The sequence below is a fragment of the Oryctolagus cuniculus genome (genome assembly GCF_964237555.1).
Source record: "Oryctolagus cuniculus chromosome 17 unlocalized genomic scaffold, mOryCun1.1 SUPER_17_unloc_3, whole genome shotgun sequence".
Taxonomy (NCBI): domain Eukaryota; kingdom Metazoa; phylum Chordata; class Mammalia; order Lagomorpha; family Leporidae; genus Oryctolagus; species Oryctolagus cuniculus.
This window is the reverse complement of record NW_027208204.1, coordinates 531,730-554,991: the sequence shown is the minus strand read 5'-3', so window position 1 is coordinate 554,991 and position 23,262 is coordinate 531,730. Positions and strand designations below refer to the sequence as shown.

The 23,262-nt window shown below is 38.6% G+C and overlaps 1 long non-coding RNA gene across 2 annotated transcripts; it reads left to right on the top strand.

The window, feature by feature from the left end:
- The first annotated feature begins 281 nt into the window (after positions 1-281).
- On the top strand, positions 282-23,262 carry LOC103346477 (uncharacterized). 2 transcript variants are annotated; one of them, XR_011385779.1, is made up of 5 exons: positions 282-7,209; positions 9,371-9,408; positions 14,191-14,284; positions 14,518-16,384; positions 23,011-23,262. It is a non-coding gene; the product is annotated as an uncharacterized lncRNA (long non-coding RNA). The 2 variants fall into 2 exon arrangements; XR_011385780.1 differs by having other exon boundaries at positions 483-7,209; positions 15,567-16,384; positions 23,011-23,257.

The window sequence follows — 23,262 nt, the reverse complement described above, 5'->3', positions numbered from 1 at the left end:
AGTTTCCAAGGCTATGGAAGCCTTTTGAGTTCACCAACTCTAATCATATTTAGACAGGGTTGTAGTCAAAGTGGAAGTTCACTCCTCCCTTCAGAGAAAGGTACCTCCTTCTTTGATGACCTGTTCTTTTCACTGGGATCTCACTCACAGAGATCTTTCATTTAGGTGTGGTGTTTTTTTTTTTTTCCAGAATGTCTTGGCTTTCCATGCCTGTAATACTCTCATGGGCTTTTCAGCCAGATCCAAATGCCTTAAGGGCTGATTCTGAGGCCAGAGTGCTGTTTAGGACATCTGCCATTCTATGGGTCTGCTGTGTATCTCACTTCCCATGTTGGATCGTTCTCTCCCTTTTTTATTCTATCAGCTAGTATTTGCAGACACTAGTCTTGTTTATGTGCTCCCTTTGGCTCTTAGTTCTATCATTATGATCAATTGTGAACAGAAATTGATCACCGGGACTAGTGAGATGGTATTGGTACATGCCACCTTGATGGGATTAAATTGGAATCCCCTGGCATGTTTCTAACTCTACCATTTGTGGCAAGTCAGGTTGAGCATGTCCCAAATTGCACATCTCTTCCCTCTCTTATTCCCACTCTTATATTTAACAGCGATCACTTTTCAGTTGTTTCAACACTTGAGAATAACTGTGTATTGATTACAGTATTCAACCAAAAGTATTAAGTAGAACAAACAAAAAAAAATACTAAGAGGGATAACGTATTAAGTTGTTCGTCAACAGTCAGGGCAAGGGCTGATCAAGTCACTCTGCCACCTACATGGGAATTGCAGATAAGGTTCCTGGCTCCTCCACTCCTGGTTCCTGGATCCTAGTTTTGACCTAGACCAGCCTGGTGATTGTGGCCATCTGGGGACTGAATCAGCAGATGGAAAACCTCTCTCTGTAATTCTTGCTTTCAAATAAATAACAACAAACATTTAAAAAAATAAAAACACATAAAAACGCTCACCATAATTGGTCATCAGTGAAATGCAAATTAAAACCTCAGTGAGATACCTAGTCACACCCAACAGAATGGATTATATATTTTTAATAATTTATTTTATTAATATAAAAAGAACAGATGCCATATAGTTAAAACATACAATTCTAAGAATATGATCAGTATTTAGACAGTGCCATAAGCAAAGTGGAGGTTCCCAGGGCTGGTCTAGGTCAAAACTAGGAGCCAGGAGCCAGGAACCTTATCTGGGATTCCCATGTAGGTGTCAGAGTGAGAGGAACTGGACTTATTTTAGCTGCTTTTCCCAAGCCATTAGTAGGGAGCTGGATTGGAAGTGGAGCAGCCAGGTAATGAATTGGTGCTCATATGAGATGCTCCATTACTGGCAAGTAATGACCTGCTATGTCACAATGCTGGCCCCTCATGTGCTCTTATTTATATGTGTTCTTTTATGAAGTGTGTTCAAATAATTTTTCTTTTTTATTGGTTTGTTTTATTGTTGAGTTATAAACATCTGTATATAAGTTGTATGAAAATGTATGCATTACAAATTTCTACTCTGTGTGACTTGTCTGTTTTTTCCTAAAAATTATTTATTATGTTGTGCTCAACATTAGATGATATGTAAAATGCAACTGAGAAAGGGATATCAAAGAACTGTGCTTTCTCTTTGAATCAGACATGAGTAATAATAAGAAGGTAAATTCTACGTAGAGAAGTGTTTGGTTCATTGTGTTTTTTATATATTTTCCTTTCTTTCAATTTCCTGTAATAAACTTCATATCTATTCCCTTGTATACTATAGTTCAATTAACACAAAACATTAGGCAGTCTTTAAAAATTTTTCTATTAACTATAAAGAATATACTCAATTAAGAATTCTTTATCATTTTATTTTAGAAGAAAAGCATCAAATATTCAGGAAACTTTATTGTGAAATCAAATAGACATAGTTTTCATTTACCCCACATGAATATAAAATGCACTCAATTGATAAATCACAGAGATGACAAAGGGAAAACAATTTTCATCTGAAGTATTTCCTGGCTGTTGCTACAGCAATTCAGCAGTAATAGTTATCAAGACAATGTACATTAAGAAAACAAAAAAATCAAAGCTAATTATCTATAGTAAACCAAAAGAAATTTTGAAATGGAATGATTTGATTCAAAGAAAAAGCACCTTCTATGAATTTATAAAAATAACTTTCATTTTAAATGGAACAATAAAATAGAATTAGTTAACCATGACTTGTTTCAAAGAGGAAACAAATACAGGAATTGTACTGGGTGAGAAAGTAACATAACAATTCAATTAAAAATCTGATCTAACATCAGCTGATTCCTTTCTGACTCCAGGGTAGTTAATGCCTATATATCCTTAACCACTGCATTTTTCTCTTCTCCTTTCCTTCATATTTGAGGTTATGAGTATTGCACTTTGTATAGACTAGGTAGGAAATTTTCCTTCTGTTCCTCTTAAAATAGCTTATTTAAAAAGATAACCTGAGGCAATTAACAAAGCAAACATAAGCAGTTTTTATCCAATCCATTAACACTTAGACACTGCTCACACTTTTGTAACCAAATTATGGTTAAGTGCATAAGTAGCCAATATATTCAATTTTCAACAGTAATAAAAATCTCAACAATGTGCCTTATGGCACACTCTTTTAATTTATTTGACAAGTAGAGTTATAGACAGAGAGAGACAGAGAGAGAGAGAGAGAGAGAAAGGTCTTCCTTCCATTGGTTCACCACCAAGTGGCCACAACGGCCAGTGCTGCACCAGTCCGAAGCCAGGAGCCAGATGCTTCTTCCCGTTCTCCTATGGGGGTGCAGGGGCCCAAGCACTTGGGCCATCCTCCACTGCCCTCCAGGGCCACGGCAGAGAGTTGGACTGGATGAGGAGCTACTGGGACTGGAACCCAGTGCCCATATGCGATGCTGGCACCACAGGCGAGGATTAACCAAGTGAGCCATGGCACCGGCCCCCCGGCACACTCTTAACATTAGTAAAAATAAAATTTCAGCAATCATAACCTATAAAATCAAACAATAAGGGGAAGAGTAAAGATTGACCCTGATCGATAAATCAATTTAATTCCAGATGCCATCCTAGTTCGATGTACCTGGTGTTCTAAGAGTATTTCAATCACAGATCTAGAAAACCCATTTCCTTTTTTTATTATTATTATTTTATTTGACAAAGTTAGACCATGAGAGAGAGAGAGAGACAGAGAGAAAGGCCTTACTTCCATTGGTTCACCCCCCAAATGGCTGTTACGGCCGGAGCTGTGCTGATCTGAAGCCAGGAGCCAGGCGCTTCATCCTGGTCTCCCATGCAGGTGCAGGGCCCCACTGCCCTCCTGGGCCACAGCAGGGAGCTGGACTGGAAGAGGAGCAACCAGGACTAGAATCTGGCACCTATACGGGATGCCAGTGCCACAGGCAGAGAATTAACTGAGTGAGCCACAGCGCCAGTCCCATAGAAAAGCCATCTCCAAACTAAGTGTAAAATTTTACATTGTTTTGGTATTAAACATGCTATTAACATGCTGTCTTTAGCACATTGGATTGAACGGTATATTCTGATTAGGCTGCCATTTTTGATGCTATTTTTTCTTTAAAGTTTTGTCTAGCATAGTAAATTATTTTGAGACATTAAAATAATTCTGCTGAAAATAATGTAATATAACAAAACTTCTCTGACCTTGCTCCACTGTGATAGATTTTAGTGAAACTGCAGTGACCAAGTTACAAAATGTTCAACCAAGTTGTTTTTATGAGAATTATGTTCGCATATTCACTCATGCAAAAATGCAAGATAGTGTAATAGAAACAATAGTTAAACATTGTGGCTGTATGCATCTCCCTTTATACTATGTATTTAGAAACTGGTAAAAATCTTAGGTACTAGCAGTTGTGGCAAAACTAGGCAAACTGTGTAGTTGAACCATTGAAAAGGCCCTTCTTACGAGATAGTTACATGACCTTTTCAGGAGTGTGCTTTTAATTAAAGAGATTAATAAAGTGAATAGCTGTTAAAAAATCCAGAAAAGCCCAAATTTTACATTGTGGCTAATTGCATTTCTACATCAGGGTTAATGATATCTAGTCCCTGTCTGCATAGATTTAATCTAATTATCCATACTGCATATTGCTTTAATAGCCACGTTAAAAAAAAACTACTCTTTACTAAGTAGGGTCAGTTATTATAACTTAAAAATTATTTTTTAGGGGCTGGTGCTGTGGCATAGTGGGCTAAGCCTCTGCCTGCAGCACTGGAATCCCATTTGGGCACCAGTTGAAATCCTGGCTGTTTTACTTCTGATGCAGCTCTCTGCTATGGCCTGGGAAAGCAGTAGAAGATGGCCCAAATCCTTGGGCTCCTGCACCCACATGGGAGACCCAGAAGAAGCTCAGAGATCCTGGCTTTGGATTGACATTGCAGCCAGTTGGGGAGCGAACCAGCAAAATTGTAGACCTCTCTCTCTGCCTCTCCTTTTCTCTCTGTGTAACTCTGTCTTTCAAATAAATAAACAAATCTTTTTTTGTAAGGGAAAGGGTTTATTGGGGAAAACCCAGGAAACTAGAGGGAAGGGGCGAAGAAGGACAAAGAAAGTAATAGAGAAGAGAGGGGAGCAGGAGAGAGGAGAGAGAGAGGGAGAGAGACAGTGAGGATGAGAGGAGCTGAGAGAGAGAGAGAGAGAGAAGGAGAGGAAAGAGTGAGAGAGAGAGAAGGGAGAAGAGAGCAATGAACAAATCTTAAAAAATTATTTTTAAAATTTTATTAATTGATTTGAAAGGCAGAGTTACAGAGTTAGAGGCATAGAGAGAGGAAGAAAGGTCTTCCAATTCACTCGCCAAATGGCTGTAACAGCTGAAGTTGGGCCAATCTGAAGTCAGGATCCAGGAGTTTCTTCTGGGTCTCCCATGCAGATGCAGGGGCCCAAGCACTTGGTCCATCTTTGACTGCTTTCCCAGGCCATAGAAGAGAGCTAGATCAGAAGAGGAGCAGCAGGACTTGAACCATCATCAATATTGGATTCTGGCACTGCAGGAGGAGGCTTATTGAATTGTTTTAACAAGGGTATCAAACATCAGGGATGAGTTCAAGTTAAAATTCACTGGAGAATGGGAACATCTAAAAGGGTAGTCACTTCACATGCCCATCAAGATACTTGAATAATTTGGAGAGTTGCACAGCAACAAACAAGAAAATGAAGAGCACCAATAACCAGTGCTACAGACTCCTTCTCTTTGAGCTCATTTTTGAGGTCTTGGCAAAGCTGCTACTCTTGATGACATTCTTGCTATGTTTCTCTTCGACCTTAGGGATCCACTTTCCATTGAACATCTTCATGGAGTTAGCACCTGCATCAACCACCTTTGCATTGGGTTGCTCGCTCCCCCTTTGAAGCCTCTGTGAGACTCTGCTTCACGTGGCCCTGCCACCAGAGCTGGAGGCTCTTGGGCAGTGTGCTAGCTATGGCATCAGGGTCTGATAGCTTACTCAGCAGCAGTGCAAAACAGCACCTGGGGGGAAGAAGTAGCAGGTGAAATGTCCTCAGATGATACTACCTTTCTGGCTGCTGCCTGAAGCATGGATGAAGAAGGAAGGCATTGCAATGCAAGAACATAAAAGTGCAACCTGTTGCCTGCAACTTGCCTTTGTTTTTAAAGTGTTCTTTGAGATAAAAAAAAATGAAATTTTGATGAATGTAAAAAAAATAAGTAAACCACAATACATCCAGATTCCTCATAGGAGATTTGGTATACATTATTGAAAATATAAATGTGACAATAATCAATGACAAGATAAAACAAAGTAAAATTAGTTTAAGTATAATGCTATATATTATGTTATGATTATTAAGGGTAGAAATGGGTAACTTAGCCCTTGATTGTTAGAGAACAATGGTTTTCTTTTTTTGTTTTTGTTCTTTACTTCTTTTTTTTCTTCATACTAATCAGTAAACTCTCTACTTGGTGTAGGGTTAATCTTATGAGTATAAGAATTAACTGAAAATTTATTTCTTTAAAAAATAAGAACAGGAAAGGAAGAGGGTGAAGGAAGAAAGGCAGGATTATGGGTGGTGGTGGGGGAAGCATCATATTCCCAAATCTGTATATATTAAATGCATTAAATTTTATTCCTCAAACAAAATAAATTAAAAATTAAAAAAGAAATTGGTAACTTAGTTATTTTGATTATAGAGTTCCAAGAAGATACAGAGCATATGTTTGAAAAATAATTCTAAATAATCTATTCCAATACAATTCATAAATATTGCAGTATCTTAAGTCTGTACAAGTTCAAGCTATTTGTAGAAAAACTTTAAAACAGTATTATCAGAGCTTCAATCTAATGTATGGAAAATTTTGACATCAACATGATTTTGAGAAATATATGTACATCAAAGTTACTCTGAATAAGATAAATCTGCAATAATGACAAATATGTCCACAAAGTTAAAGGTAAACGTTCTCTTGTTTGCATATATGTATACAATATGGATTTTAAAACAGTTAAAAATGCAAGACAAAAAGTATCCCACCAGAATATACAGGAGATTGATGACTGCGCAACAACAACAACAACAAAATGCAAACCAGGATGGTCACAGTTTACCCATGGTAGGATATTAAGAAAAGAAAGATTACTAATGATATACACAGATGATAGTGACAAAACCAGAATCAAAATGGAAAATAAGTAAGGGATGTTAATTTCATGATTCCAATTATAGTGTGATTACCATATGTAACAATGAATAATATGGTATCAATATTAAAAGACAGACACAAATATACATGGAAATATTTGAAAAGTTTGCCTAACATTACTGGCACTAACACACAGGAAAATGGTAATGGTGAGGAACTAAATGAAAATATTATGGCTATTACTAGAATAATGTAAAAGACGATACCAATGTTTCAATCTAAATAATAGAGAATTTCAAGTCAATGATTAATTTTGAATAACGTAAGAATAAAGTGAAATAAATATGTGACTATAAAAAGATCCCCATATACCTGGTTTTAGGCAGCTGTGTACAATAAAATCACTATAGCAACTATAAGAATTTTGAGTTACTTGATGATGTCACAATGATACAACCTACCAATAAATCAACAGGTTACTTCTAGTGTGGCATAAACTAGGTTAGTGATGATATACCTAGGTGACAGTAATAATTCAAACAAAATGAAATTTGAAAAGGGATGAACTCATTAAGGTATTTATTTTAATTGTCTTTTTTAAAGATTCATTTTATTTTCTTGAAAAGCTGAGCGGGAGGGAGAGGGGTAGGGGGAGGGGGAGGAGGAGGAGGAGGGAGAGTGATCTTCAATTTGTTGCTTCACTCCCCGAATGACCACAAAGCCTCTGCTGGGTCAGGGTGAAATCAAGAGCCTGGAACTCTATCTGGATTTCTCACATGGATGGCAGGGTCCCAAGTACTTGGGCCACCTTCCATAGGAGTGAAATGGATTGGAAGTGGAACAGCCAAGACTCAGCCTGAGCTCAGATGGGATGCTGGCATCACAGAGAGCAGTTTAACCTTCTGCCCCACAGCACTAGCCACTGTATTTTGATTAAAATGAATGAGTGATTTGGCATAATCATTTATAAAGTGAGAAGCACAAATATAGGTTTCCAGTGAAAAAGAGTCCATGTAATTTTCACTTAAAGAGAATATAAAGATAATGCCAGACTTAGATGTAAAATCTAAGGCATTCATTCTCACAGAAGTGGTAGAGTTGACATATAAGAATGAGTGCCTCTTCCTGTTTTGTACCCTACATGCCTTACTTGGCTCATGTTAGTCTGAGCCTTCATCATAACAATTCTGCCAGTGAGTCACAGCTATGCCCTAACCAACAGATATGAACAAATAGGAACCTTAACCCTGGGGAAGACTCTTTCTTGGGTATTCTACCTCAGTCATACTTATATCTGCCATACTAATGACATTTAAATGCCCTGTCTTTATTAGTTACCAATTGTTTATAACTGTATTTATATTACAGATAATTTTAATATTAAAGTTTCTCAGTTCAAATTACTAGTGTTTTCTCTCTCTTCAATAGTTACTGATTGTTATAGAATTCATCCAAAGAAATAGGCCTGTATAGATGGAGTATGGGGATTAGTTTGGCCCTGCATTTTAGCCATCAGTTAATTCTTTGTTGCAAAGACCTGTTCTATTCTTTTTACTAATCCTTTGGATTTAACTATAGTGCAGAGTCTGTGACAATGAGATGTTGTTATTAGAAGTCTGTGACCTGCAGTGACATAAAAGTGAAACAAGTTATGGTAGATTCTGATGTAGTGGCAAGTAAAACACATGACTTGGGAGCCAAATAGTTGCTATGTTTGATCATGGCCATAATGATCATTCATAAGGACTATTGTATGGGTGGATTCATTTGCCTCTTGAGGACATACAAAAAATATTGACAGGGGCTGGGGCTATGGCACAGCAAGTAAAGTCACTGCCTGTAGTGCCAGCGTCCTGCATGGGTGCCAGTTCGAGTCCCAGCTGCTCTACTTCCAATCCAGCTTTCTGCTATAGGCTGGGAAATCTGTAGGAGATGGACCAAGTTCCTTTACCCACATGGGAGACCTGGAAGAAGCCCTTGGCTCCTGTCTTTGGATTGGCTTTGCTCCTGCTATTGTGACCATTTGGGAGTGAACCAGGAGAGGGAAGACTTTCTCTCTCTCTCTCTCTCTCTCTCTCTCTCTATTTATCTGCCTCTCTCTAACTCTGACTTTCAAATAAATAAACAAATCTTTGAAATATAAAACAAACATTGACAATTTCACACTCTAAACTCAGCTCAAGCCACAGTTTGAGAAACAGAACATTTTCTTGAAAATTCTAGAAGAGTCTCCCATTTCCTGTAGTCACTGGATTGAAATTGCTAAACACACACACACACACACACACACACACACAATTATTCAGGTTGCTGAATTAGGATGCCAGTTGAATTCTCAACCTTCTATGTTTTTTCATGTGAAATTTATGGGGATTATTGGTAAAGAGTGAGATACTGACATTTGGAATCAGCACATCTTATTTGGACCCCAATGAACCTCACCATATGAAACCATTTAGTCATTTTGGGATCCTCTTACCAGAAGTAATTTACAGTCCAGTGTCCAAGAGACTAGCTTTCCTCTGAAAACCCAAGCATTATATGGAGTGGAATCTTCAAAAAGGGATGATCATTGGCTTCCTGGCCCACTAGAACTGTTCTGTTGCAACTAGATGTACTCGGTTGCAAGCACATATTGTGACCCAGGAAGAAGTAACATCTTTACTGTTGTTGTCTAGGCAAATCATAAAAGTGCACACTGGCTGGCTTACATAATATAAATCTGTTTGTTCATAGTACTGGAAGTTAGAAGTCCAAGATGAAAGTATCAACAGGTATGGTTCCTTCCAATGCCTCCTTCTTTGATTTGAAGATGGTCACATTCTTGCTGTATGTTCACCTGTTCTTTCCTTTGTGTGTGAACATACCTATTCCTTTTGTCCAAATATCTTTCTTTTGTAAGAACATCAGTCCTTGGATGAGAGTTCATCCCAAAAGGCTCACTGTATATCAGTTATTTCTTTAATGGTCCAATTTCCAAATAAATTTATATTCTAAGGTACTAGGGTTTAGCTTCTTCAAATTATGAATTTTTAGGGTACACACTTTCTCCCCTAACACACACCAACAAGAAATGTGGGAGCAGAGTGGTAACTGTTATAATTGTACATTTTTGTACTATTTAACTTTTACAAATGTCTTGATGTATTACACATACAATCAAACAGGAATCGAGTGATAATGTCAGAGAGTATAAAACAGGAAAAACTTAAATGAACTTCAAATGAAAAACAACCACACTGAATGGGGGAAAACATATCCAAGTAAACTTGTATACATTATTTTGATTATGATACCTCAGTATAAAGACAGATAAAACTATGAATAGATAATGAGTTCTACTATGCTTGATTTTTACTGCAGTATGGATTAGCATCCTAAAACTACATGTTTATATATGCTAGAATTGATGAAATTATAAGATTAAGATTAAAATATTATTTAAACTAAAAAAGTGCTGTAATCCTTTCACTTACACCTTATTTTCTGGTATTCTTCATTGCAAGGAAACAGGTTTATAGTGCAATTGTTTCTTCCAGACTGAAGAAAGATACTAGTATTTAGAAATGACATTGGAACATTTAATCATGCCAATAAAATGGAAATGATTAGATTAATGGAGAGAATTGAAAAGGATACAGAAAGCAGCTTGAATGGCTACAACGGGTCAAATACAGGAGTTGAGTATCTAAATAGTAGCACATTTTAATTTGTTAAGTAAAATAAAATTCTATGAGCACCTCTTGTTATAAAAGTGGATAAATAGGTGTGGGAGAAGGGAACACTTTTATTAAAGTAGGACTACCACTGTTATCAGGTGAAACTGCTGTCTGCAATGCCAGCATCCCATATGGGTACAGATGGGAATCTTGGCTGCTCCACTTCTAATCAAACTCCCTAATGACGTGCCTAGGAATGCAGTGGAATGGCCATGTACATGGGCCCCTGCACTCATGTGACAGACCCACATGAGGCTCCTGGCTTCTGGTTATGGCCTCACTCAGCCCTGACTTTTGTGGCCATTGGAAGAGTGAACCAGCAGTTGGAAGACTCTTCTTACTCTCCCCCCTATCTCTCTCTGTAACTGTGCCTTTTGGATAAAGTAAATCAATCTTTTAAAAAAATAAAATTAAAAATAAATTAAAATAACAACTAATTAAAACAAAATAATGGCAATTGTAAAAACAACCATTTAGAAAACATGCTAGTAATAACAGAGCCAGACAATAATTATCAATAAATACTAAAATGGGTGGATGAAATTTTCCTAATTTAATTACTGTTTCAAAGTATCTCACCACAATTTATTACAAATAGACAACTACCAATTTCACAGTAGAGAAACATGGTAGATATCAGCTTAAGAAATTATGAAATTAACATCTCCAAAGATAGAGCAAGTCAGCATCATGTATCTCCTGACCCAATGTGCTGAGAAGGACACAATATCACTTCTGGGGTCATTCTGCCACAAAAAATCACAACCTGAATGTGGTGTAGAGAATCACAAGGCAAATCAAAGTTAACTGGCTTATCCAGTTAATGAAAGAAAAAGAAAGACAATTCTTCCAGGTTGAAAAAGGTTAGAAATATGGTAAATGAATTCAATGTGTGATGCTAAACGGGAACAGGAGTGGTACATAGAAGAGAGTAAAATGCTGCAAAGGATGTTACTGGGATGAGTGGATAACTCAAATATAGAGTTTGGAGATAAGTAACACTATTATCAAACTGTTATAGTTTCTTAATTACTGTATTATGAATTAAGAGAATACTCTTGTTCTTAGAAAATGTTATATGGTGAACTGTTTAAGGGAAAAGTGGCAAAAAGTTTGCAATTCACTTCCAAACAATAGAGATACAACAAGTATAGTATGTGTTTGTGTGTGATGTGCATGTAGAGAGAACAAGCAATTCCAGGGATTAACTTGTAAATCTGAGTAATGAGTATCTAAGAACACTTGATTCTATTTTATAATTACTTAAAGTTTCATTAAAATTGAAAAGTTACAGAAACAACGCACACTCCTAAATCATTCTTATGTTAAATTTTATGAAACTAAATGGGAATATATACTAGATAAAAATGAATGAAAATGAGAACAATATATATAAAAAATTGAAAAAAGAAATGATTGATAAAAGAATAATAAAATTAACACTTCTAAATAAAGAAAACCAGAGCCAGTGCTGTGGCATAAAATGTTTCACTGCCACCTGGAGTGTGAGCATCCCTAATGAGTGCTGATTCATGACCTGGCTGCTTCTCTTCTGTCCTGGTTGCTCCTCTTCCAGTCCAGCCCTCTGCTGTGGCCCAGTGCAGCTCCTACTGTTGCAGCCATCTGGGGAGTGAACCAGCTGATGAAAGACCTCTCTTTCTGTCTTCATTTGTCTCTGAAACTCTGTCTTTCAAATAAATAAAGTCTTTAAAAAGAAAAAGATGACCTTGTTTCCCACAGCCAAAGCATTTTTTTCAGGAGCTTTAAGGGCAGAAGCCAATAAGTTATTTTGTAAGTTTCAGTCCCTACAGTTTGACACAATTTGGTCATTTCTGCTGTGGTAGTTTCAGGCTTAGTGTGGACTGTGTTTAATATATTTTTGCAGCCTTGATTTGAATTTTCATAAGACTTTTTTTGAGAGGTAGAGTTATAGGCAGTGATAGAGACAGAGAGAAAGGTCTTCCTTCCGTTGGTTCACTCCCCAAATGGCCACTATGGCTGGCGCTGTGCCGATCTGAAGCCAGGAGCCTGGTGCTTCTTCCTGGTCTCCCATGCGGGTGCAGGGGCCCAAACACTTGGGCCATCCTCCACTGCCCTTCTGGGCCATAGCAGAAAGCAGACTGGAAGAGGAGCAACCAGGACTAGAACCCGGTGCCCACATGGGATGCCGGTGCCACAGGCAGAGGATTAACCAAGTGAGCCACGGCGCTGGCCCCCAAGACATTTGTTTTAATAATGCTTTTTTTTTGCTTCTTGATGATCTAATGCTGCCCAAAAGCTTTCTCTAGCCTATCCACAAAGGGCATATAGCCTTCAGTAGGTCCCTGGCAATCTACAGAAAAGGAAGTAGAAGGGTCTTTAACATCAGCAATCTTTTTCCAAGCTTCTAATGCAATATAAGAAATGTGCACATAAGCCTCCCTTCAAAAATAATCAACTTTGCTGGCCAAGATCTGAAAAGGCTCCCTCTCCTAGCAACTGTTTCAAATTAATAGGGATATTATGTAAATTATCTATGGCTTATATGGAAGCCAAATCTCTATATTCTGAGTGTCCTGCTCTGGAGTAACCAAGATTTTAACTAGAGTTTTTGAATCCCATGGCACCATCTCATATCTTTCTCCAATTCTATCCAATATGCCCACTGTATAAGAATTTTGCAGGGCTGGCACTGTGTATAGCCGGTAAAGCCACCAACTGCAGTGTTGGGTCGGTATCCCATATGGGCACCAGTTCAAGTCCTGGCTGCTTGACTTCTGATCCAGGTCTTTGTTGAGGAGATAATGTGGTTCAATCTTATCTTTCTGTTGTGCTGGGGACAGAGAGTTCCCCATGCTTATTACTCACCAGGATCTTGAGATGAAGTGACAAATCTGTAACCCTTGCTGGGCATGATGATTTGTCCTTTGCCCTTCTTGCCAAGGGTCCCTCTTTAGGTGCCAGGTGCTGTGAGTGTGTTGCAAGTGAAAGGAGAGACAGGACACAGAGGCTTTGCCTCTGAGGAGCACTGCTGGAATGCTCCCTGTGCAGCCCCAGTGTGCTTCCTGCATTGACAAGGATTACATCAGCTATTTGTATAGAATATGTGCATATTCTAACATTACTTGTAACATTACTTGATAATCCTCAGAATATGATTGTGAAGACATCATTGGGGTTCTCCCTGTCTTGGTTTACTGGATAAGCAAGCCTGGGAAAGTAGCTGCATGTCCTTGTGGGAGTCAAAGTTCTGTGAGAACTCAATGTTATATAAGTTATTTCCTATATATGTTTAAAAATTATTTGGTTATTTGCTTGGCATAAAAAGTATCCCTGCACATCTGAAAACCTTGAATGGGAGTAAGTCACTTGGGTTTTAAGAATGCTGTATTTTGGCCTGCACCGTGGCTCAATAGGCTAATCCTCCACCTTGTGGTGCCAGAACACTGGGTTCTAGTCCCGGTCGGGGCATCGGATTCTGTCCTGGTTGCCCCTCTTCCAGGCCAGCTCTCTGCTGTGGCCAAGGAGTGCAGTGGAGGATGGCCCAAGTGCTTGGGCCCTGTACCCCATGGGAGACCAGGAGAAGCACCTGGCTCCTGCCATTGGATCAGTGCGGTGCGCCAGCCGCAGCGTGCTGGCCGCGGCGGCCATTGGAGGGTGAACCAACAGCAAAGGAAGAGCTTTCTCTCTGTCTCTCTCTCTCTCTCACTATCCACTCTGCCTGTCAAAAAAAAAAAAAATTGAAAAAAAAGAATTGAAGAAATAAAAGAATGCTACATTTTACGTCTCTTAATGTTTTCAGTGATGATGTTTTAAAGGCTCTGTTTTATCAAAAATGATAAAGACTTTGTTTTTCAGTGCCCATGGCATTACCACCTAATGAAATATATTAAACTAGAATTCTCAGCAGAGTTATTTAATACTGAATTCTAATACGTTGGGATATTTTAAGGTGAGAAAATAGGATTTCTTTCAAATCTCATAAATAAGATTGATAATCAAAATTTGACGATATCTACAGTGTTTCATCATTTTATTTTAAATATTAGTCAAATTGATATTTTTATTTTAATTTTAATTAGTGTTTAACAGATTCAATATGGATTATAGATACAATTCTAAGAATACAATTATAAACTCATCCTCCTTCTGCTCCACCCTATTCTTTCTTTGTCTTTTTTTCAGCTTCTGAGATAACATTTTAAATTTACACTATAGTAAAAAGGCATAATGATTCAAGGAACAAGTTTAACAAATAAAAGAAAAAATCCTAGTTTAGTGGGAATATAGACAGTGGTTAAAAACAACAATTTGAATGGAAAATTAAAGACTTCAAATAATAAAATCAATTTTTTAAATTCTTTACTAAAAGCCTCAGAGAAAGTCTTTCATTATTTATTAAATGTCAATGCAAAATGGATTTATATGATCCCTTAAAAACTGATTAATTTGTGTGCAATAAAGTGGAACTTTTCTCAAGTTTTCTTGACAGTCTCACAGAAATACTTATGTTCAGGGACTGGAAGAATTAATATCACCAAGATGTCCATACTACCAAAATCAATTTACAGATTCAATGTGATCCCAATCAAAATACCAATGACATTCTTCCTAGATCTAGAAAAAAAGGATGCTAAAGCTCATAGAAGCACAGAGACCCCCAAATACCTAAATCAATCTTATACAACAAAAACAAAGCTGAACACATCACAATACCAGATTTTAAGATATATTACAGGGTAATTATAATCAAAACAGCTTGGTACTGACAAAAAATAGAAGTGTAGACCAATAATAGAAACTCCAGAAACCAATCCGTGCATCTACAACCAACTAATTGTTGGCAAAGGAGCTACCCTGGAGCCAGAGCAGTCTCTTCAACAGATGGTGCTGGAAAAACTGGATCTCCATGTGCAGAAGTATAAAGTTAAACCCCTCCCTTACAGATTACACAAAAATCCACTTAAAATGGATCAAAGACACAAATCTACAACCAGATTCCTTCCAATTACTAGAGAATATTGGGGAAACTCTGCATGGCATTGGCATAGAGAAATACTTCTTGGAAAATCCCCAGAAGTGCAGATAGTCAAAGCCAAAATCAGCAAATGGGATTACTTCAAATTAAGAAGCTTTTGCACTGCAAAAGTAACATTCAGCACAGTGAAGAGGAAACTGAAGGAATGGTTGAAAATATCGGCAAACTATGAAACTGATAAAAGATTACTTTGCAGAATCCATAAAGAGATCAAGAAACTCTGGGAAGAATAGAGGAACTGAAGACCCCATAAATGACAGCTCCTGCCCTGCAGGAACCCCATACACACAGCCCAGCCTCTCCCTGGTGACCACTCCAGTCCCCACTGCACAATCAGGGAGACGCAGGGCTGCAATCACACAGATGGCTCTGGGGCCCAGAAGTCTCAGAGAGCAGGTAAGGGCCAGGACTCATGGGGTTCTGGGTGCCAGTACAGGTCCCATGTTGAGGGCCAGGGGGGACCCAGGGAAGCACTGTGCCAGCCATGGGATGGGACCCACAGATTGCAGAGATGACCTCTGGGAGCCCCATGTCCTGTCTTCATGTTCACCAGGTCCACCTTCCCCTACTCTGGACTCCTGACCCCACACACTCACCATTCCTAGGAATCAGAAATGGGTGGTGTCCTGCAGTGAACAGTCAGAGCACAGTGGATGTTTCCTTTATTTCAGAGTTTCCCAGCAGCAGAACACGCTCCTTGGACCTCTCAGAGGTGGAACTGGACTACTATGGTGTCAAATTCCTGCAAGATTACCTAGTGTTTACACCACCGGGCCTGATTGGATGGCTTGCACAGCAGTCAGCATGGGCGACACAAAAGATAGAACAAATCAGCATCCTCCATAGCAGAGATGCAACTTCAGGCCACTCCAGATATGTAGAGAGGCGTAACCTGGATTCTGGTGCTTTGGTCCTCCTTTAGGGCTGTGTCCTTTCACCAGCAAGATCCTGCCTCCTCCTGGGACTCCTCTTGTTTCCCCATGGGTCTTCCTGGGAGAATCCTACCTGCTTAAGGTGAGTTAGAGAGTAATGGCTATTTATTGGCTTCTGGGCCCTTTCCTTTCCTTCATATTCTCTGTGGTTTCATTTGTGATGTTTTTAATATTTATTTTAAGAATCTTTATAATTATTACATAATTAATCATTTTTTTCTTTTATCTCTCTTGTAGGTATTTGTTTCCTACTCTGTTTCTTGTCCTTTAATATTATTTTCTATTTATCTCTTGTTGGTACTTAGTAATTCATGGAAATCTTTCTGGTAATCTCCTTGAATTGTTTATTATTTGTATTTTTTAGATTTTTATGAATTATATCTATGTAAGTGTCATCCTATGTGACAATTTCACTCCTTAGAAAGTATCTTTACACCTTTAATTTACTTTTTGCCAATTTATTCCCCTGACAACCCTCCAGTAGGAAGTTGAAGATAAATAGTGGCAGCCTCCTGATTCAGGCTTACTTCCAGGAAGAAAGCTTGCAGTGATCCTGTATTAGCTGCGTTGTTTGTTGTAGGTTCCCTTTGGTCTTGATCAGATTGAGGAAGTCACTTATTGTCTATTTTTACTGTTAGCAAGTATTTTTTCACTAAATGCCAAATTTTATTGAATGTTTTTCAACATGCAATCTAACTGATCTTGTGATTTCCTTTTGTATTTTTTACCTGCCTGCATGACTTTTTTGGTAAGTTTTTTTGTTTTTTGTTTTTTTTTTTTTTTTTTTTTTTTTTTTTACAGGCAGAGTTAGACAGCGAGAGAGAGAGAGAGACAGAGAGAAAGGTCGTCCTTTCCATTGGTTCACCCCCCAAATGGCCACTACAGCCAGTGTGCTGCGACAATTTGAAGCCAGAAGCCAGGTGCTTCCTCCTGGTCTCCCATGTGGAGGCAGGGCCCAAGCACTTGGGCCATCCTCCACTGCCTTCCTGGGCCACAGCAGAGAGCTGGACTGGAAGAGGAGCAACTGGGACAGAACCTGGTGCCCCAACTGGGACTAGAACCTGGGGTGCTAGAGCCACAGACTGAGGATTAGCCAAGTGAGCCGCAGCTCCGGCCTTGTTTTGTAATCTTAATAAATCTTGTTTTTTATTATCTCTTACTTGCAATGTATCTATTATGTTTTCATACATGATTTATTTATCATAATAATACTTTGTTTATAATATTTGTATCTGTTTATGAAAGGGGTGCTTTTAAAAATTATTTCAAATCCTGGTCCACTTGCCTCATAATTGACGTAACGTTAGTTTCACAAAAGAAATTTAAAAATATTTTTTGCTTATTTCCACTTTGAATAGGTATGGGAAACATTTTTTTTTTTTTCTTTAGATGTTTCAAGTATGCCAGAAAGTTTGGACCAGAAATTTTGATTGTGAAATCTTTCTCTGACTCATTGGTTGGAGTTTTCAAAATGTGATTCAACTTACTTGACATATATAGGAGTTTCCTTATTTTATGTTATAAGGGGAGAATAGCCATAATGATACATTATAGGCAGCAGTTTATCATTTCATTAGTTAATGTGATAAGCTTTCATATGTTATTTGAATAAAGTGGTCAGATTTAGAAAGAAAGATGGCAGTCAGCTAAATTTGAATTTCAATAAGGAACATAAATTTTAGTTTGATTATGTTCCACACAGTATTAGGGGGCACTACATTTTTTTTAAGAAGATTCATTTATTTATTTGAAAGAGTTACACAGAGGGTGAAGGTGAGGCAGACAGAGAGAGGTCTTCCATCCACTGGTTCACTCCTCAATTGGCTGCAATGGCCAGAACTGCACCCACCCAAAGCCAGGAGCCAGGAGCTTCCTCCAGGTCTCCCACACAGGTGCAGGGGACCAAGGACCTGGGCTATCCTCCACTACTTTCCCAGGCTACAGCAGACAGGAGGATCAGAAGTGGAGCAGCCAAGACTTGAACCAGTGTCCACATGGAATGCCAGTACTGCAGAGGGTGGCTTCATCCACTACATGAGAACACTGGCCTGGAAGGTACCCTCTCAGTAGCATACACATTGACTTCCAATCAAGTCTGTTTAACTTGAACTCATAATAGTTTTGCTTTAAAATTGTGTTTCTGAAGGATTTTCAGAGTATAGATTAAAATATAAAAGGACAACCTAAGAGAATCCAGAAAAAAGATGATAATGAGGTGGGATTTTGGACAACTGGCCTTTGTTTCTGGTAAGGCAATGAAATTATAAAATGAATGTGCAAGACTAAATGATAGAAATGGGCTGAAAAATAGATCCAGTCATTTGTCCTGCTCTGTTCCTTGGACATGTCCAACATGTGGAAAAAGTGAAGTAATCATTCTTCATTAAAATGGGTAGAAATACACTGCTGGATATTCATGGAGCTGGCACCGTGGCTCACTTGGTTAATCCTCCACCTGTGGCATCAGCATCCCATATGGGTGCCAGGTTCTAGTCCCAGTTGCTCCTCTTTCAGTCCAGCTCTCTGCTGTGGCCCGGGAAGGCAGTGGAGGATGGGCCAAGTACATGGACCCCTGCACCCATATGGGAGACCCAGAGGAAGCACCTGGCTCCTGGCTTTGGATAGGCACAGAGCAAGCCATTTGGGGGGGTGAACCAACAGAAGGAAGACCTTTCTCTCTGTCTCTCTCTCTCACTATCTAACTCTGTCAAATAAATAAAAAAATTTTAAAAACTCATGAAATCATATAACTGGTGCTCATAGAATGTTCTCATACAGGAAAAAGGTAATACTGTGTTTTCATTATGAGATATGGGTGATATTAGTTAAAAATTAATAGAAAATACATACTATAAAATTTATGCTTGGAGTTAAATATTTTTGCACAAAGTACATGTCTTTTAATCCCATTTTCCACAATCTCAATATTCCCTTGTGTGTATATGCTAAGCAACCTCCTATGAATCCCATGTTGTTTTTGTACTACCCAGTATTCAAAGTGAGTCTTGACATACTGTTTTAAGGTTGTACATTATGACTAAATGAAATAAAATATCACATCTGCAGTTGTTAAAGTTTGGACTTTTATTTTTAAAGATCTATTTATTTATTTGAACGGCAAAGTTACAAAAGGAGAGGGAGAGATAGAGATCTTTCATCCTCTAGTTCACTCCCTAAATGGCCACAGTGGCCAGAGCTGGGCTGTCTGAAACCAGGAACCAGGAATTTCTTCCAGTTAACCCATAAGGCTGCAGGGGCCCAAATAGTTGAGCCATCCTCCACTGCTTTCCCAGGCATATTAGCAGGGAGCTGGATGAGAAATGGAACATTCGGGACTCACACCAGCACACATATGCGATTCCAGCACCACGGTGGCAGTTTTACCTGCTGTGGCTCTGTGCCAGGTGCCAAAGGACTTTTCAATCAGAGACCTCATTGGTTGGAAATTAAACATGTTGATCTTCCTTTTTCTCACAAATATTTGTTAGTGATTACCAATAAATTCAGGGTGCCAACCTCACTTTTTGAATTGCTGTCTATGCTGATATGCATTTATTGCCAGTTGTCTCTTTTATGTGAAATTTGGTTGTATTTAAACACAAAGCAACAGAAATACAAGTACTGATGACACACATACAATTTATGATGAAATACACAATACCTAAACCTTCAGTTGCAACAATCTGTAGTTTCATCCTGTAAATTTTCAAAGCAGCCAAAGCCAACAAGAATAAAATGAGGAACAATAAGACTCAAAGACAATACTTAGCAATACTATTAATGTCAATGATGCTAACATTTTAGTTACATGCCCTATACTAATTAACTTCTTTCAAATTCTGACCCAAACACACAGATCCCCACAACTACCTTAATGTGCACTTAAACATCTGAAATCCTATGTAGAAAAGTGCCAATGTAAAGCAGCCTTCATTTGACAAGAGAAGACTTGGAAGTCTACCATATGCACACTGATTTAGCACACTAACAGGGAAAGAAAGCCGATGCAAAACAGTCCAAATGAGGAAAACTCTGCTTATTGTGATTTCAGATAATAAAGCTTTTTTTTTTACTTTTTTTTTATTTTTTTTATTTTTTGACAGGCAGAGTGGACAGTGAGAGAGAGAGACAGAGGGAAAGGTCTTCCTTTTGCCGTTGGTTCACCCTCCAATGGCTGCCTCGGCCAGTGCGCTGCGGCTCGTGCACCACACTGATCTGATGGCAGGAGCCAGGTGCTTCTCCTGGTCTCCCATGGGGTGCAGGGCCCAAGCACTTGGGCCATCCTCCACTGCACTCCTTGGCCACAGCAGAGAGCTGGCCTGGAAGAGGGGCAACTGGGACAGAATCCGGCGCCCCGACCAGGACTAGAACCCAGTGTGCCAGTGCCACAAGGCAGAGGATTAGCCTAGTGAGCCTTGGCACCAGCCTCAGATAATAAACTTTACAGTTGTTCTCATGGATAATCCACACATACATAATTATTCTTCATTTTCATATATTTCATTTTCCACATGAGGACAAAATGGTGTCTGTAAGCTTTTTGAAGGGCATTATAAAAATCTATTAGCCGGCCAGCTATATATTATTATCCTGACAGCTTTTGTACGTTGAGCCTGGTGTCCTAGCACTGCCCTTTTGCTGGAACTAGCATGAGGCAGCTCATGGAATTCAAGCAGTCTTATGCAAGAGAGAAAATTGCATACCCATTTGCTTACATGTTCACTCTTCTTTTGCTTCTGAAATAATCTTGTAAAATATTCACATCACTTTTATAGAGATTAGCCAAATTAGATTGGTTATTGAAAGTGTTTTCTCTTTGATACCAGCAGTATAATGATATACGCATAACTTAAAATCAGCAAAAAGTTGGATAGAGAGAACACTTCAGTTTTCATAAATATAATAGTTTATAAATTGTTTTTCCTTTCTTAAATAGAGAGAAACCTCCAGAGCACTTTGATAACTTCTCTGAAGACAAATAAAGCAGTGTCTGAACAGTAATACTGACTTTCTTCACCATTACTTTGATGTGTAGATGATAGAGAATAAAGCAAAAATAATGCCCTGTGTTGCACTGTTATCTTTAAAACTAACTTTAGTTAGTGAGATACACACAACAGAATAAAACCATTTCAAATAGACAATACATGCATAGGGCTGCATATTTCAAATATATTTATAGTAAAAATAATTTTTGTGGAGTTACATAACTCCCAGCATTCCTATTCCTGTCAAGGTAACATAGAATTTCAGTATTTCACAAATTTTGATGGAGCATAACTATTAACTTAACTAGAGAGAAACAATTACAACTGGAAAATGTTAACAGTTGGAAAATCAAACCTTATAAGTATGCTAGAAGTTCCCATACCATCTGAACACTTGAGCCTGAAATGGTATCCATTCCACACATTTATATTCAGTAGTACAAGCTCAAACCTCAACTCCTCAACTCTGAGCCAACTATCCCACTTACAGACAGAAAATAATCAAATTTGATAAGAGTTGAATATTATACTATGGGTTGCAATAATGATGAGAAATATCATGATTTCTCTTTTTTTGTATCTCATTCTCATTTAAATTCAGCATGGTATCTTCAAATTCATCAAAGTACTCCATTAAAAATTCATAACATTTTTGGAAATAAGGTGAAAACTGTAGTTTGACAGTTATGCAATTATTCATGGGCAGGTAAATACATTTGAAAATATATTTAAATTATGCCTTAAAATATGTTGTGTATTAGTAACACTGAACAAATCAAATACTCTGATTAGAAAAGCAAACATATCTAGCTTTTGATGATAAAGTAAAATGTAATAATATTTTCTGAGGCTTAATAAGTACTGTAAGTTTGAAATTTTAGAAATTCAATACATGGGTCTGGCACTATGGCACAGTAGATTAAATCTCCACCTGTGATGCCAGCATCCCCATATGGGCACTGGCTCATGTCTTGGCTGCTCCTCTTCCAATCCAGCTCTCTGGTCCAAGGCCTGGAAAGTCAATGGAGGTTGGCACAAGTGCTTGGACCCCAGTACCCATATTGGAGACCCAGAAGTAGTTCTTGGCTCCTGGCTTCAGATTGGCCTAGTTCTGGCCATCATAGCCTTTGGAGAGTGAATCAGTGGATGGAAGACCTCTCAGTCTCTCTTGCCTTCTCTCTGTAACTCAGCCTCTCAAATTAATAAATAACTCTTAAGAAAAATCAAGTCTCAAAACAGCATGATAGGTTGGTGCCATGGCTCAATAGGCTAATCCTCCACCTGCGGCACTGGCACACCAGGTTCTAGTCCTGGTCGGGGCACCGGATTCTTTCCCAGTTGCCCCTCTTCCAGTCCAGCTCTCTGCTGTGGCCTGAGAAGGCAGTGGAGGATGGCCCAAGTGCTTGGGCCCTGCACCTGCATGGGAGACCAGGAGAAGCACCTGACTCCTGGCTTCAGATCAGCGCGGTGCGGCGGCCACAGCAGCCATTGAACCAACAGAAAAGGAAGACCTTTCTCTCTGTCTCTCTCTCACTGTCCACTCTGCCTGTCAAAAAAAAAAAAAATCCATCTACCCATTTAAAAAAACAGCATGCTAAAGATTGAATTTTTTTTTAAATAGAAAGAAACTGAATATACTTGGGGCCAGCTTTGTGGCATAGCAGGTAAAACTGCTGCCTGTGATTTTACCATTCCACATAGATACCGCTTTCTGTTCCAGGTGCTTCACCTCTGATCCAGCTCCCTGATAACAGTGTGGGCAAAGCAGTGGAAGATGGACCAAGTATTTGATTCTCTGCCCCTCATGCAGGGTAGCTGGATGAGGCTCCAGCTCCTGGCTTTCACCTGGTCCAACGATGGGAGTTATCATCATCTGGGAAGTGAACCAGCAGACAGAAGATTTCTCTCTGTGTCTCTCCTGATCTCTTTAACTCTGACTTTCAAAATAAATAAGTAAATCTAAAAAATGAAT